This window comes from Melanerpes formicivorus, unplaced genomic scaffold (genome assembly GCF_026170545.1).
Source record: "Melanerpes formicivorus ecotype bairdi unplaced genomic scaffold, bMelFor1.0.p_v2 SCAF_16, whole genome shotgun sequence".
Classification (NCBI taxonomy): domain Eukaryota; kingdom Metazoa; phylum Chordata; class Aves; order Piciformes; family Picidae; genus Melanerpes; species Melanerpes formicivorus.
Window position 1 is genome coordinate 16,059,970 of NW_027142368.1, and position 16,890 is coordinate 16,076,859.

General features: G+C 46.7%; 1 long non-coding RNA gene across 2 annotated transcripts in view; it reads right to left on the bottom strand.

Moving 5' to 3' along the window:
• The window catches only part of LOC137446078 (uncharacterized), a 57,148-nt gene that overhangs the window by 19,982 nt on the left and 20,276 nt on the right, over nt 1–16,890 (bottom strand). For both annotated transcript variants that reach the window (XR_010988570.1, XR_010988569.1), the window contains 2 exons: nt 14,893–14,996; nt 5,463–5,557 (listed from right to left, as the gene is read on the bottom strand). This is a non-coding gene — a long non-coding RNA (uncharacterized lncRNA). The remainder of the gene's footprint in view (nt 1–5,462; nt 5,558–14,892; nt 14,997–16,890) is intronic.

Genomic DNA, 16,890 nt, shown 5'->3' on the forward strand with positions numbered 1-16,890 from the left:
ATTTATTTTGTAAAGGCCAAAGAGATCGATGGGATGGGCTGAGAGCCATCAGTGGGGCTCTCTGGAATGAGAGGATGTGGCACTGGCAGTTCTAAAAAGCGAGTCCCTTTCTGCCCAGGTAGTGACAGACGAGGTACAGAGGTACCAGAGCGATGGGCACAACAGGGCTGAAGTGAAGTGAAGCGAAAAGGGAAAGCTCCAGGAGCTGTGTCACCACTTGGCCAATACAAAATCATCCCTCTGGGGGCTCCTGTGCCAATCCCTCTTTCTGCCTGGTAGATTGACTGGTAAAGTGCCTGAAAGGCTGGGTGAGCAGCTGGAGTGCAGTGCCTCTGGATTCTCTCTGCAGAATACAATCTCCTCACCTCATTTAAGAAGTGTACTGCACTCTTCTCCTACTCCTCTGTCTGAATTATGAGGTAGCTTACAGAGGAAAATAGCTCTAATGATTGTGCTGCAGACTGTATTGCTCCTGAACACAACCAGGACAATGAAGTTGTGTTCATAAAGTCACTGTTAGCCATATAAATAGTTACAGAACCATTAAAAAAAAAGAAAAGAAATGCCTGCAATAACCAAAAGTATAAACCCACCACTGCTAAACAGCACTTCATGACTGTGGCTCTGAATGATTGCTGCCTCACCAACACAGCCACAACATCCGACTCTGCAAACCCCTCTGCCCTACAGATGAAGTGAATTGGCTGATTAAGAAAGCCTCTGTTTAGTCCACAAAGTGAAACCACCAGCACTGGAGCATGAGCACAAGCCCAGGTTCTAACAAAGGGTAACACTTCCATGCCCTGGTGTGCAGGATCCATCCCTCTGTGCTCTCCATCCCTCGGAAGCGTTGAGAATGCAGAAGCTGGGCAGCTGCCCTGCTCTCTGTGACAGCCTCAGCTGCTCTGCCAACAGCTTCAGGTCTCCATTAGAAAATCTTCAGGGCTGGGACTTTGGTTCCCTACCCACCTGCAAGAGCTTCATTGCTGGCAATAAAGAGATCACAACAAAGAGCAGTAAGTCTTGGTGGAAAAAAAAGAATCCCAAGGCATGGCCCAGGTGTGCAGGTCTTGCCCTGGGACCTGTCTAGTGGGGCTTGTCACAGAGAGTGGCTGGGGCAGCAGTGGCTTTCCACAACAGCTCTTGCCCAGGGCATCTCCTGTGCTGCAGGCAGCTGTGGTTGTCCCTGCAGGTCTGGCAGAGGGGCAGACAACCAGAATCACAGCTCTGACCCCACAAAGACCCCATGCCCCTCTCCACTAGCCTGGAGAAAGGAGGCAAAGAGCAGGACTACAATTAAAATCCAGCGGTGCTGATAGAGTCCACAGCTGCTCCTCCTGCTCCCCATTTCTGCAGAGGGCAGTGTCCACACCTCAGGGAGGTTCCAGCAGCACTCACACATCCCTGCAGCAGGGCAGCTGGGCTTGAAATACTCTCAAGGGAGGGGGAGAGAGGACATTCCTTTCCCTTCTGCTCTTCCAAACCCTTCCACCCTTTTTCTCTTGTCAGTCTCCAGTCTTTTCTGCCCAGCTGTCCCAGATTTTAGCTCATGAACATACCTTGCCAGTCAGCAGTGGGCTGGGTGCCCGAGGATTGCCATCAGCTGCCCCTTCCTTCAGGCAGCATTGTCACTCCCACTGCTGCAGCTGAAGACAGATCCTTGCCAAGGATCCTTGTTTCCCTACCATGTGCCAAGAGATATCTGCTAGGACTCCTGAACTATGTTGGCTGCACAGCATTGCCTGATTGCCTCCACACTGCAGCAGCTCTATAAATAGGACCAAAACACACCTAGAGAAATTATGTAAGAGAATGACGTCTGCGTGCTGTACCCAGAAGAGCTGCTGCTGCTTTGCTGCTTGCATTTCACTTGTGACATTTCAGCCTTTGCCAGCAAGGTTTTCTGCACTGTATGCAGATGGCCAGGTGTCAGTAGCAGTCCTCCCACACGCCCTGAGCCCGGCAGCAGTCCTGCTCCTGGCAAAATTCAATCTCTTCTCTCGCCCCATGCTCATCCTTGGATTGCTTTTTAATTAATCCACGGTTAGCTGAGGCTCCTGCCAGGAATCAATGATTCCCTTTCAATCCTTGTTAAAGATTTTCCATTTTCCTAAACTTGCAGGCACGTTGCTCAGGCCCTGCTAACAGTACACTTTTCTCTCATTATCAAATCAGTGAGGAATGGATTCAATGAAGCAAGAAACATAAACCCAGCACTGAGGAGCTTCAGGCTCAAAGGCCTTTCCATCAGCTGCAGACACACTGCAGATGAAAACATGGTCTCTTGCCACCTTGAAAGCTCCTTTGGTGTAAAGCACCAGAGCTCTGCTTTGGGAGGCAGGCAAGTCATCCTGATTTACACCAGTCAAGTATTTGGCACTGCCCACTGCTTACTGCATAGGTGAGGGAAGAGCTGTCTGTGACACTGCCCCTCACAGAGGACTTGCAGGAGTTGTCTGTCATCATGTATTTCTACATGCACCCTTTCTGTACCTAGTTCTTTTTGGCAAGCAGTACACTGAGGCCTGTACTGAGCTCCTCAGGGCACACTCGCATGAAGGAGATCACTTCGGGCCCCTGCCTGCCGCCGTGCTCAGCATCTCTTAGCACCACTATTTAACAGAGATCCAATCATCCCAGGACTGCATTTTAAAGCCACTGCCAAACAAAAAAATATTCTCTAAAATCCCAAGACTTCCTCAGGGTCTTTGTTTTCCTAAGAGAAGATGAACAAATGACACAAAAGGCAGCCATGAACATACCTGCTGCTCATGTGGTGTTTAGTGAACGAAGGAAAACTCAAGCTCCACATTTTCAGGTAGTTTATCAAGGTGACCACCAAGACCTGTGGGCAGCACACACCAGCACAGCATCCTGTATGGCTTAGGCCCATACTCACCCTACACATGGATTACATTAAACTTTTTCCTTCTGCTTTTCTCCAGTTACCCTTCTGTGCATTTTGCTCTAAATGCTCAGAAAATTGCATGCACAGTCCCTACAATTCTGCATGTAATCAATTAGTGACTGATGCACACAACTACTGTGACCAGCTATGCAAATCTCCAAGCAGCTTTGGCCATTTCTCAATAATTTAGCCCTTTGTCATTTATACATCCACTGTTGTTCCAAACTCCCAAGTTCATGGAAATTTACCTCATTTGAAACATATGTGGAGATCCCTATGAAGTGCCCAAAAGCGTCACAAAGAGAAAGGATAACCTTGTTGTTAAGGCAGGAGAGCGCGAAATCTGGTTTCCATTGGGAGCTCTGCCACACATTTCCTGTGTAACCTTGGGCAAGTCATGAACTGTAACCTATCTCAGTGCTGCTGACCTACATGTAAAGCAGCCAGAGCCATCCTGACTCTGCGGGGCTGTTGAGATGTTTGGTTTGTTAGTGCACGTGAAAAACATGGAAGCAGTGAAGAGGAAGGTGCTAGGGAAGCATAAGCTACCAGCACTCACAGTTACAAGAGTGATGGATGATCTGCACTCAGCCATAAAACTGTGAGCAAAGGGGCAATGTGGCAGCTCAGAACTGAGCAAAGAACACAACAAATCCAAGCAGGGAGATGAATAAGAACCAAGCAGTAACAGAGAGCGTGAGCAGGCATGCCAGTCATTAACCTTTCTGCTGCAGTTGTTTCTGTCCTACTTGGTCTCCTCCTTTTACCAAGGACCACAATGTCAGGAGACATTTGAGAAGGAGCCAGCTGGTTAATATGGCACTGACCACTCCACAGTCTGGCTGCTCAGCATCAGCTACTCTTCATTAATTAGGATAATCCTGACAGCGACATTCATGCCAGGTACTGGCCAAGAGCTGGTGGAGAACATTGTGTTGTTGAAGCAGTGAAGACAGCCATGTCCAGCTAGAGGGAAACCTGCCCTCTTTGCTTCCTTGCACAGCACAACTGGGAAGTCAGATCTGCTGCTTTCTCCTTGTCAGATAAAACATTTAGATACTGCTTCACAAAATGTTTGGGGTATGGCCCTGTGGGAGCCCTGTAAATCATGGCACACTCTGAAAGAATTCATCTCCTTTCAAAAACTACCTAGCTGTGTAGCTGACCTGGCTATGGCACTCACACTGACCCTGCCAGGAGGCCACAGCAGGCTGATTGCACTATCTGGCCCAAATTTATGACTTAATACAGCAAAACTTAACACAGTGTCCTCAGATCCAACTGGGATAAACTGCTACATCTTGGGCCCCATCTAGCAAATTTCTGTTTTGCTTGACAAAAATCTTGCCTTGTGAGAAAGGAAACAAAGCTTTTGTAAACGTATTCAAGACTGCAGCTCTCTACCTCTGCAAAGCAATGTGAGGAGTCTGCATTACACAGGTGATAGTCCTTGGGAGGATCTGGGTATCAGAGCTAAACAGAATGAAAGAAGACATTTGTGCCACATTAATTTTAAGGTTTGCTGAGCTTCAGGCAACTGCTTCAAAGTGAACTTTGACACACGTCTCTGAAGGTGACTGTCAGCCTCTGAGCCTGGGGGCAGCTCCATTGGGATGTGCTGCCCAGGGAGCTGGGGGAGTCACCATCCCTGGAGGTGTTTAAAAAGAGCCTGGATGAGGCACTTGGGGCCATGGTTTAGCTGATCAGATGGTGCTGGGTGATAGGTTGGACTCCAGGATCTCGAAGGTCTTTTCCAACCTGGTTAATTCTGTATTCAGCAGAGCCTTCACTGCACCCACCCTCAGTGCTGCTGCTCTCTTTCCAGCCAGGACCTCGCAGGGAAAAGCCACACTGCTTGCTGTTAACAGGCTGTGAGGGATGGGTGTGCTGAGGTGCCGCCAGCTGCTGCAGCACATCAGCCTGCAGAGCCCTCAGGAATTCATCCCTCTTTGAACTGCAGCAGGGCTTTTGGAAAAAAGCTATCACCTTGATTTCAAGTGCTCCAGTGGGGGGGAAATGCACTATAAACACTGGGAAACTATTTCAATGGCTAATTAAACTCAATTAAAAATCTATGGCGACCAGAAGGGAGCTTCACAGGGGTCCTTATCAGCTGCAGAGAAGGAGCCCAGCTTTGCTGGTTTTGAATGGGAGCTGTACCTGTGTGACATCATGTTTTGTTTTAATCACCAAGTGCAGCACCAAAACACAGCCACTGCAAAAGCCTGGCCAGCAGAATGATTAGAAGAGTAACTATTTTGCCTTCCAGATCTTAGGAAGTGTTTACTAAACCTATTAGCCATAACCTGAACAATGCAGATAACAGCTTTGTGCTGTGGGAGTTGTTCCACCACACTTGAGCTGGTCTTGATTATCTGAGCTACAGTCAATGGAAAAACACAGGCATTTCTGCAACGTGATTCACTTGAGCCTAGGCATGCACCTACCTTACACTTAGATGAATCATATTTGTAGTATGTGTGTCAGTTAAGAAAATGTGGGCCATGGCCCTAATTCTGAGCAACTGAGAAAATGCCAGGTTAAACAGTTCTACCTGATGGAAAATGGTCTGCAGGACAACATGCTGGAGGAGGCCAATCTTCAGCTCAGGTCTGTGGTGCTCCCCTGCCATCGCTGGTCACAGCAGTGCTGCACAGAAATCAGAGAGTCACAGAATGTCAGGGGTTGGAAGGCACCTCCAGAGATCATCCAGTCCAACCCCCCTGCCAGGGCAGGTCACCCAGGAACACATCCAGGTGGGTTTTGAAAGTCTCCAGCATCACCACTGGTTGAGTGCTGACTCCTGAAAGGAGCAGTTTTGCCCAGCAAAGGCCCCAGTGTCTATGCTTCCAGCACTCTAGGGATTTTACTCTGGGACAGATGCAGCAGAGTCCCACTGGCTTCATCTAACTCAGGTTCATTCCTGGAGCTGCAACAGACCTCATGATCTGCTTGAACCTAAAAGTAATGAAGTCCACATGCTCTGTGATGTGAACCAGAGCACAGCACAGAGAAAAGGAGATTCACTTCAGGAACAAACTCCAGGTCTGTGCTACAGTGTTAATGCAGAGCACCCCAAGTGTTTTTCCTTTGTGACAGTCAGGTACATGGATTAGTGCTCACCACTTGAGACTAGGTCACTACAAGCAGTCATTATCCTCTCCATCCTAGTTCACAAGCTGCTAGAGACATTCAGTGCTATGCTTCTCAGAGCCAAAGCAAGCAGTCTGCTGCTTTTCCTATCTTGGGAGAGGTGGTCACTGGCTCCTGTCAAACCTAGCTAGGAAGTTCAGAGCTACAAAGCTCACTTGCTGTGGATGAAGTGCCTAGGGGGCCAAACACCCAGTGCCTGCTAGTGAGCTGTCTGCCTGGATTTCAAATTACTCTTCAGATACTGCATTTAATTGTCTTGTGTTTCACTCCAGCCTGAATCCCTGAAGAAGCCTATAGATCAGATTGGCTTGGTTGAAACCAGATGCTCAGCAAATCAAGGCACTGCAGTCCTTTCCCTTTTTTCTCCCACAAATTCAGCACAGCACAACCACCTCCATCCCTCTCTGCATGGGCTTCTCTGACTCTGCAGGCTACAAAAGCATTTGACACTTCTTTACAGTTTGATCTTGGGTAGCACCACTGGGCACAAGAGTTCCTCGAACTGCTGGTCCCTTACAGGAGAGGTCCATCTCTCATTGGCTTTCTAAGTGTTGTGCTCATCTGCAGGCTCCACAGAGTTAACAACAACAATGCAGAGCTACACAGGTGGAAACTTAAAACAAGAGGTCAGATGAGAAACGCAGCTTTCATCAGTGGCTGGGGTCATCGCTGGAATGCAGAGATCATTTCATCTGCAGAAGACTCAGTAATTGTAGGAGGAATATTGTCTGCCCCCCTCCCTGCTCTCCAAAGAAATTACCTAATAGTTTCCAATTGAGAGGGCTTTTAAAACAATTTGGGTTTGATTCAGTCAGCATCTCAGAATAAGGGAAAGTATTTTACTCTTAAATGGTGATTGTCACTGGCTGTCTGATGCCAGCTGCCATTCACACCCCTTCCTCAACTAACATGTGCTGCTTAACTTTTCCTTCCCTTTGATAGAGATCTAGTAACATAAATGGCTGAAAATAATGATCTGCTGCACTCCTAACCCAAGACCCAAAAGGTTCCTTAAGAAACTGGATTTAATTTCCAGACAGGGAAGCTGAGGCAAAGGGAGCTCGAGGGCTTTGCCTGGAATCACACAGCAAGCCAACAACTGACCTGGGAATAAAATCCAGGTGTGCTGCCTCATTTGCAGATGCCAGCCTCTAACCAGCACTACCGTGCCAGTTCCACCCCTCTACAGCTAGATCTAGTTTCCAGCAGTGTGGGGAAGGTGTCCTTTTGTGCAAGGCTCCAAGGCAAAGTGACTTTTTCTCCCCTGAACCTGTTGAATTTTGAATTGCTGCTTTAGTTTGCTTCTATGGGTGAGAAAAGCATTTATTCCACCTCTCAGATCCTACTGTAGAGAGGACACTGATAAATCTCAGTGCTGTCAAAAGATCTGGTCATGGAAAGGATGAAATTGTGGTTTAAAATGGACTGAAAAAAAAGCAAACCACCCAAAAAAAAAAACCCACCAAAAAACCAACCAACCTTGAGTTATTTATATGACACAGACAACGAAGGGAGATTTTCTTCCTGCATTCTCTGATGAGGCTTTAAAAATGTCCCTCGTTGACTGGAGCGTGGCCTGATGGTGCACAGAGCACAAGCAGCATTTAGGGTACTTGTCTGACCTAAGTAGGAAGGGGCTGTTCCGTTTAACGAGAGCAAGACCCAGCTACAAAGAAGTGATAATGGAGATGCCATTGACGACAGGGATGCGAGAAGAAGCCGCAGAGATTCCTCCTTTTGTCTCCAGACAGATCAGGAGGACCAGGATTCTTTCGCAGGCAGGAAGAAACAACTGCTGGGTGCTTGGGGGAAATTCAGTCGAGACTCAGATGGTGCAAACTAAGAATCCCTTTGTTCACACAGCAGGAAAATGCACCCGTGGAAGCCCTCACATACATCGACCTCAACTTGTTGGGTTTTTTATACAGAATTAGGCAAAAGCTTTCTCTGCTTCCTCCCACAAACTCCCCCTGGACCTTGCTGCAGGACCCAACTCTTAAGCCGTTGCCTTTTCCATTCCATCTAAAATACCTCTATATTTTTCTCCTCCCCGATCTTTGTTTTCCCTTTAAATTCCCCTCAGGTCTAGCTGCATCACTTTGACCTCTCTGTGAGGCCTGGGTAAATCCTGAAGATGCTGGGCCACAATTCTTAAGAAGGAAACTTCAAGTTCTTTCCGCTTCACTTCCCCTTCACATGTCTGAGGCAGTTAACGTTGCTGCCCCATAGTCTGCGTGGCAGGAGCTGTGTGCTAGCTGTGGCACCTATTGTCTGCATTTTTCCTCTCGTTAGTCTTCTTGACCTTTTATTGTCTTACTCCTGCAGTGTCAGGTCAGACTTAGTGTAGGTCTCCCTTCACTAAGGACCCCTTTCCTTTCGTGGATCACTAAGCAGGACAATTGCTCTATCCATCTTTTCAGGGTCTATTGTCGAGCCCCCCCTGAGCTGAGAAAGGTTTGATTCACTGGGAAACCATTTTGGTCAAAGGGAAACCTGACTATGTGTCCTTTTAGGAACTCTGTCTTAATCACTGACTTTTTTATCTGGGATATGAAGAGGATTCAGGAGATCAAAAGGTTTGGGAGTACATGGGTTTGACCACATTTTTCCTGGAAATAATGGGAAACCTCCACTGAAAAATGAGCTCTGTTACAATGGGCAAACAAGAAGGAAAGCCACATAGTGTTCCCAGAGCATTCTGAATCGTCAGACCTTCAATAGCTTCCATAGAGAAGGGAAAAAGTAAACAGAAAATGTAAATGGAATGTAATAATTGATGGAGCCAGAGAAACAGACTCATTTCTTTTGCGCATAATTGGTGCCTCAAAAGGAATGGACAGAGCAGATGGAAGGCTGGAAGTGGAGTTTGGCTGAGCAGGCAATGGCCATGTGTGTGGTTACTCACAATCAGTAGCTGCCCTCACCTTGACAGGTGATGATCCATTGGGTGGCTCCACGTATTTGCCAGCACTGGGAAATGTCACAGAGGTCTTGCTGGAGCAGCACAGTGGAACTGGGGTGGCTTGGAAGGCCCTGAGCTTGTCACTAGCTGTGATCATCTCTTCAGCCACATTCTGCTAATGCACTGAAGACTTCTTCCTGCACGGAAACTGAGCTCATCACTCACAGTGCTGAGGCCTTGAATAAGAGAATCATGGGACTTCAGCTGCCTGCATCTCCAAAGAAGTTAACTAGCAGCAACCACTCCAGTTCAGGAAATCTCTCGACACAGAGACGTAGGTGACTCCTTAGGTGCACAGCTTTCAAAGTGTTTGGTTCAGGAACTTAACAAAAGTCAGGAAGAATGAAAATGCTTTCTTTCCTGTGACCCAGCTAGAACCCTCTTACCTACTGGTATGCCAAAATGCTTTCTGAAACAAACATTCCACGCTTCCTTTAACTAGCCAGCACCTTTGCACAGAGTCAGCTCAAACCTTTCCAAAATGCAAAGCTGAGTATTGCTGGGTAAGGATAAAAGAGGAAAGGGAGGCAAGCAAAGGGAGCAACTTGGATAGGAAGTGTTGGAGAGTTGGACTTCTCTTCCTGCAATCAGTAAGATGAAAGAACAAATATGTAAGCAGAAGCCAGGGCCTGAACTATTCCCTCTGACCTAGGCAAAGTCAAGAGGGAGCCAGGCTGGTTTGCTTTCCTCCATCAGTCTACATTTCCTAGGTATTATCTGTGCTTTTCCTTGTTTTCATACTTGAAATAAGCATACTTAAGGATTCTGCTTTGAAAAGCACCCCAGCTTAGACAAAAGACTGTACTTAAAGTTCAGGACATGCTAAGATCTTTACCTGAATCAAACAGCCAACTAGTCAGACTGAGTCTGTATGCATTGGGTTTGGATGAGGAGCTGCAGCTGGCTTCAAACAAGGTCAGACTTCAGATTAAACATTTCTTCTCTAACAAGGAAGAAAGCAAGCCTTTTAAAACCTTGAGGAGGAAAAAGTGACACCATCCATCTCTGATGTTTCAGGCAGAGATAAGTGTGGAACTGAATGAGATGAGAACCATTCCTGTTGCCTGTGGTGACATTTCTGAACTTGCCATTTCTTGGTTGGGAACCAGAAGTAATCCTTGTGATATTCACATTAAGTATGGACCAGGAGAGTTCTGTTTTGTTTACTGAAGGCACAAAAAAAAATCTACTGTAAGTTCTGTGCCACCTCAGTTTGTCCCTCCCATCTGATTTCCCAGTGTCAACCCATCACTCCATGTCAGCTGTAGCACTTTCTGTCAACATTACCAGGCAGAAGTGTCCAGGATATCAAATCTGCTTGCATTTACATATATGAGGAAGGGAAAAAGTGATCCAAACATTTCCTGCACTGTAAAAATATCTGGATACTCTGTCAGTTGACTTGTGACTGACTCAGTGGCACAGCTCTGCTCCACAGACTTTACTCCTGATCCTTAATGACACTAAGTATTGATTTTCTATTAATGAGTCCCAAACAAATGAGGAAAATGGAGTGATCAGTGAATGAACCCCAAGGATACCTGCAGACCTGGTGGAAGCAGTGCAGCTGTGGTTTCAAGTTCCCAAAGGCAGAGAGCAAACACTGTGGGATTATGTTTCAGCCATGGCAGGGAAGCCCTCGGAGCAATGGAACTGCAGTCCAAGTGCTTAAGAAGCTTGCTTGCTTACTTCAGTTTTCTGTACACTTTAAGCTTGACAAAGAAAGCTGACTAAGGATCTGACCACCTCAGATGCTGAGTATGTGGCAATGAGAGCAGCCCTGCAGAAAAGGATGTGGGTGTGCTGGTGAGTGAGAAGCTGGACATGAGCAGCAATGGGCACTCACAGCCCACAAGGCAAATGGTAGCCCGGGCTGCATCAAAAGCAGCATGGCCAGAGATGGAGAGAGGGGATCCTGCCCCTCTGCTCTGCTGAGACCTCTCCTGGAGTACTGCATCCAGCTATAGAGCATTCAGCATAGCAAGAACAGGGACTTGTGGGATAGAGTCCAGGGGAGGTCACGGAGATGATCAGAGGGCTGGAGAACCTCTCCTGTGAAGACAGGCTGGAAGAACTGGGGTTGTTAGCCTGGAAAAGAGAAGGCTCTGAAGAGACCTTAGAGCTGCATTTCAGTATCTGACAGGGACCTGCAGGAAGGCTGGGGAGGGACTGTTCAGAAGGGTTGTAGTAATAGAACAAGGGGCAATGGTTTGAAACTGGAGCAGGGAAGATTTAGGTTGGACATCAGGAGGAAGCTCTGCACAGTAAGAGTGGTGAAATAACTTGAACAGGTTGCCCAGGGATGTGGTTGAGGCCCTGTCCCTGGAGACATTTAAGATCAGACATAATGTGGGCCTGGGCAGCCTGATCTAGCTGTAGGTGTCCCTGCTGACTGCAAGGGGGGTGGATAAGATGACCTTTGAGGGCCCCTTCCAACCCAATGCAATCTGTGAATATTATTACACTACAGATGTTACTTTCTCTCTAACCTCTGATGGCTGCAAGGAAGGAATTTGATCCAAAGCTTCTAACTGTGGTGGTTAAACAAATCTGGTCAAAAAAAAGCCATTAGAGAGGAAAGACCTTCAGGAAGAATGAGGAATGATTTTCTGTTTCTTTGGTGTCTGACATGAAGGCTATTGACAGAGGTTTCATTCTGAGTACCTCTAGATGTTTGCCACCCATTGAGCATTGCCCAGGGGAGCCAGCACATTCCTTGACCTCTGAGAGCAGCAGGTTGTCCTAGGTACCCTTACAGTTCAGTCTTCCTTGAAGAGCTAACTTCAGTAAAATTCACTATGGGCCTCAGGAGAAAATAATTCCCCTGATAAAGAATCAGATTGAGAATTCAGCTTAGCATGGCCAATTTGTCCCAGATAGTCTGGAACTTCTCCTACTGCCTTCTCTGTTAGCAGATTAGTCCAGGCAGGACCTCCAACAAAGTCACAGCAAAAGGAGGAGGGTCACCTCCTCCATTAGCACATCTGGATCAGGAAGGGGATGATTTACTATCCCCACCCCAAACTCCTATTGAAATGAACAATCCCATTCCTCACAAAGGCCCAGTGGCTCTGCTGCAGGTTTACCTGCAGTGGTACCATGGTCACTTGCACAGCTGAAGATGTAAGAATTCTAATGATTGAGCTAATTGCTTCCAGAGAGCAAGAAACAGGAAGAAGCTCCCAAAAGGTATGCAGTGTTTGAAAATCATTCTACCCCCCTAAAAAATAACATAACAATGCTGTCTGCAGAGCCTTAAATGCCAGGTGGCATAGAAATGATTCACTGGCCTTTGCTGTTAGCACGCACATTTGTTGTGCCTTGTGTTAAAGCCCTTCTCCATCTATGGGTTCATGCTAATGACTTCCACAGCAGAGAGCAGTGCATACAGGTGGGCTGTGCACTCTGGGCACCCAGGTGTGGCTGCTGACTACCTGTTGATCCACTCAGCCTTGCAATTTTCTCATCCTGAGCAAGCATGGAGCTGCATTAACTCTTCTTCTGTAACAGCTGAACCAGTAGCTAGTTAAAGTCAAAGGAAAGCTTCCCATTAGCTTTAGTGGCCTATGAATCAAGCTCTTGATATATATAGAAGGCCCCTGAAAACAAAGTTTTATTTTTTAATGTATTGTCTCATTTGTTGAATAGCATGGCTCACTGCCCAGGGTTATGGCACTTCACAATGACTATTCTTCCCACCCATTCTCCTTCTCCTCCTTCCATTAATCAGTGATGGGTTGAATTCAAATGTTTTGGAAGTTCTGTCTGGTTTTGATGTGAGGGTACATAAAAATATCTACAAAGTAGTTATTAGGGTGCTTGGTGTGGCTGCATTTGTCCTGGGGAAACCTCCCCCTCCTCCCTGAGAGCAGCAGCACATTTTGTGGGAAGGTTGGCAGCTCTACAAGGTCTTCTTTGAGGCGGGCTCCACTCCCTCTGCCCCAGTGGTACATCCATCATTTCTGGTTTTCCTTTCCAAAATGCTTTTCACAAAAGTCACTTCCTTGTTTCACATTACTCTATGCTTTGTGAATTCAGACTGAAACATGCTGTGCACCAGATCTGTATCTGGTGTAAATCAGGATCATCCTGCTGCTCTCAGTGGAGCTACAACATTTTGTATCCATGGAGGATCTTGCCCATGATCTTTCTACACACACAACAAAAGGCAGTTTTGGTAGAGTGGAAAGGAGTTCCTGTGCTTTGGGAAGATGTCAGCAGGAACAGCACATGGAAAACCCCACCTAAAGAATGAGGTGTTTAACTTCACAGGTATTAACATCTCTTCTCTGCCTTATCAGATGATTCTGGATTCTTTAAGTTGTTTTTTTTATGCTCTGCTAACCCTCCTGTTGTCCATTTCTGCACCAATTTCTAGCACCCAGAGGCAAAAAGGCCCAAAAAGGCTGGCTGCACACAAGAGCTCAGTTAGCACCCTTAACTAACCCTACAGAAATGCATCCCCTTGCCTTCCCATTTCCTTATACAAGTCACCACCCCAAGCACCTCAAAGTTTATTCAAGGCTGCATTTGGTTAGATTTACAGCATTTGTCACTTGCTGGCCAAGAGTGACAGCAGGGATTTCAATATGCTGCTTTTAAGGTGGTGACACTGCCTTTAATTCAGCCCAAGTGATTATATATGTTTGACTGTCAAATCACTGTATGGAGCTTTTGTGGTTGGGGACTTGTTTTATCAAAGAATTCTGCTGAACCTCTTCCAAACCAGAACTCCCATGTGTGCAATTATATTGTATTTTCATTACACAAACCTTATTTTTAAAGACTGAAAGCATATGAAATGATTATGGGAATGTGCATTCTCCCCAGCACCACCGAGTCCCGCCGGGAAGAGGAGTTTGTAAGGTAAACCAAACGCTGTCATTAATGCACAGGTAAAAGGTGCATCCCCATCACCCAGAGAACTGTGGTACACAGCACTTGGGTGGCCAAGAAGGTGCTTCCAAAGCATCTTTCAAAGTGAGAGCGCACAAAGATTTTAGTTCTTCGTTAATAGGTTTGATTGGTGCAGATATGGCTCTGTTAAGAGACCTGCTTTAGAGACCCCCTTTGTCCTGGGACAACTATTTTGCTTGGTCTGCCCTAAAAAAATTGTACACTGGGATTATGTCCTTAGTTTAATTTCATTGTCTTCTGCCACAGGACAGAAGGACCTAATTCCAGTTTGAATAGGTGCCACAGAGACCAACATTTTAAGAGATCCGCAGCGGAAGATTCAAAATTGTATCCCACAGCAAGGCCTGGCCGGGAGGGACAAACTCTGTCATCACCATCATGCCCACAGTCCAGAGTCATTCAGAGTTTCTCTCTTTCTTTTTAATGAGCAAGACTGCCAAGCACTGCCCCTATGCTATGAACAGGGAACTGAATCACCATGAAGCAGCTCACCAAGAACACCCCAAGCGTGTCCACATAAGTCAGCCCTAGAACTCAGCTCTCCTCCTGCCCTAGATAAGAGCCTTCAGGTATCTTTAGCAGTTCCCTGCACAATCCAAGGCTTTTTCCCTCTGCCTCAGTAACTTGTGCTTGACTAACAGTGATTCTTTAAACAACAGCTCTCCAAAGAAATGAAGGCTCTAAAGGTTATGTGATGACAGCAAAGCATTTTACATATTTGCACACACAAACATACCCACGGAGAGAGAGAGAGACATTCACACGGGCGGCAAACCAGAGGACACATCCATCATCAGAACAATCTGTGAGTCACCCAAGATAAATGCTAACTCTTCCAAGGCAATGCCATACAATAGATCAATAAACAATATCTTCAGTTTGTGGCTTGGGAATTTAGCCCCAGCCATTTGTAAGCTACAACATAGGTCAAGGAATAATGGTGACGACTTGCCTTATCAGCCGGCCGCGTGTGCGTGACCGATGACATCTGGGAGCTCACAGGGGCTCTGACTCTCCAGCTGGGGTGACAGCGCAGAAGTCACTGATGCTGCAGGGCTGTGAACATCAGTGGAAAATCAGGACCAGGGTCTAAAAATCCCTCTTACAATCGTGCATGACTTTAAAGTTAAGATACAAGGAACTTCTGAAAGGACAAAGGCAGAGAGATACCTGAGCCAAGTGAACGCGAGGCTTCCCGCTCCACAGAGAAGTCATCTGAAGCCAGCTTTGCAGGCTCAGCATAGCAAATTCCTGCACAGCATTCTTAAAGTCCCCACTCTGAGTCACTTTGAGCTCAACTGCTCTTGAGCACAGAGCTTGGAAGCTGATGAATCACTGCTGAGCTGGATGTATGTTTTCATAATCTCTGCTTTAAGGAATGTCCATTCAGCATCCCAGCTAATGACCACTGGATAACGGTGCAGATGGAATGTGGTGTCCACATTTGGAAACACACTGTGATGAATCTGCTCTTTAAGTGTGTTTATGTTTGAGGGACTTTGCATGCAGGCTATCTCCTCAATGGCATGTTAAACTCCCCTCTCTGAAGAGAAGAGTGCAAGAGGTGAGGTCTTGGAGGGGGAGGAGAAGAATCCAAAAAGAGGGAAACGCTGCAAGACACATCTCTTCAAGAAGGACTGAAAGCAACCTTGGAAGATTTGGAGAGCCTTTCTCATGTAAGGGAAAAATCCTAAACTCTGATAATTCACCCAAACTCACTACAAATTACTAAATGTTAAGGGGTCTGGAGTTGCAAAGCAAGATATTGCATTTGCTAGTACCTCCACAATTAGGACGTGTAGATGTTCCAAGCTCTACTGATTTTGCACTCTCTCCTTTCCTCTCTCCATATCTCCACGTGCATACTGATGTATGCTCTAACTGCTGTAAGTTAAACTCTGCCCTTCCTAGTCTCAGCACTGATTTTTGGTACAAGGGATGAATTTGTGGGTGTATTGCATGTAACAAGGCACTTTTCCCTTGAAGACAACGGGTTCACATTAGGTATTCTGCAGACCCAGTCATGAAGTCGCTCATAGTTTCTACAGAGCAGAGAAACCAGAGCTAGAAACTTCACTGGTTTGAAGACCACACAGAATTACCCTCATCTTTCCCCCCAAACTCATGTAAACAACTTTCCCACTCCCAAAATAACTCTCAAACCACTTTTCCCCCTCCTCATACTTACATATCCCTCTGCACTTCCTGACTGTGGCAGGGATGTTTCAGAAATAGCCATTACAATGTTGTTTCCACTCTGAAAGAGGAAACACTGGGAGGGAGGAGTTATGAAAGGAACAGAGGAAGCAAAGATGTTTTCATACCATCTCAAGCTGCATTTTTACAGCAAATAGGGGGAAATGCATCTGGCTGAAGCAGGGCATTGAGCCATCAGAGCCCCACGGCCGTGCAGCACCAGGGCAGAAGCGAACATGCATAAAGCAGAGCGTGTGTGGCTCCCTGCATCACTCAGCACAGCTGATGCTGACAGGCAGCTCTAAACTGTTGAACAAACTGAATGAATCAAGGTCAGGCTGGAGTCAGCAGCAAGCTTCCCTCCCTCCACGACTCACTGATACATGAAAGAAGGTCCTGACTGGATGGCTCCTTAGCATGGCTTTGTGCAGAGCAGCCGTGCAGTAGGGCTGCTCTGTCACATGTTTGTCAGCAATCCAAGACTTTAATTCTGAACTTTTCCATTAAACCAATAGCTATATTCTCTGGCTCTGGCCCGCTGGAGTGCTTGGCCAGGGCTATGGGAATGCAATGTCAAAGCAGCCTGTCTATGAACTGAGATTGCTTTCATGCGTCTCCACCTGCTGGCTGGCATTTCAGCGATTGCAAGAGCCCAGAGAGATGACAGAGGACGTGTGGAGGTAACCACCTTCGGTGGAAAATGTAACTCAGTTTCAACAAGATGAGCAAAGAACCACAACGGGAGAGATTATTT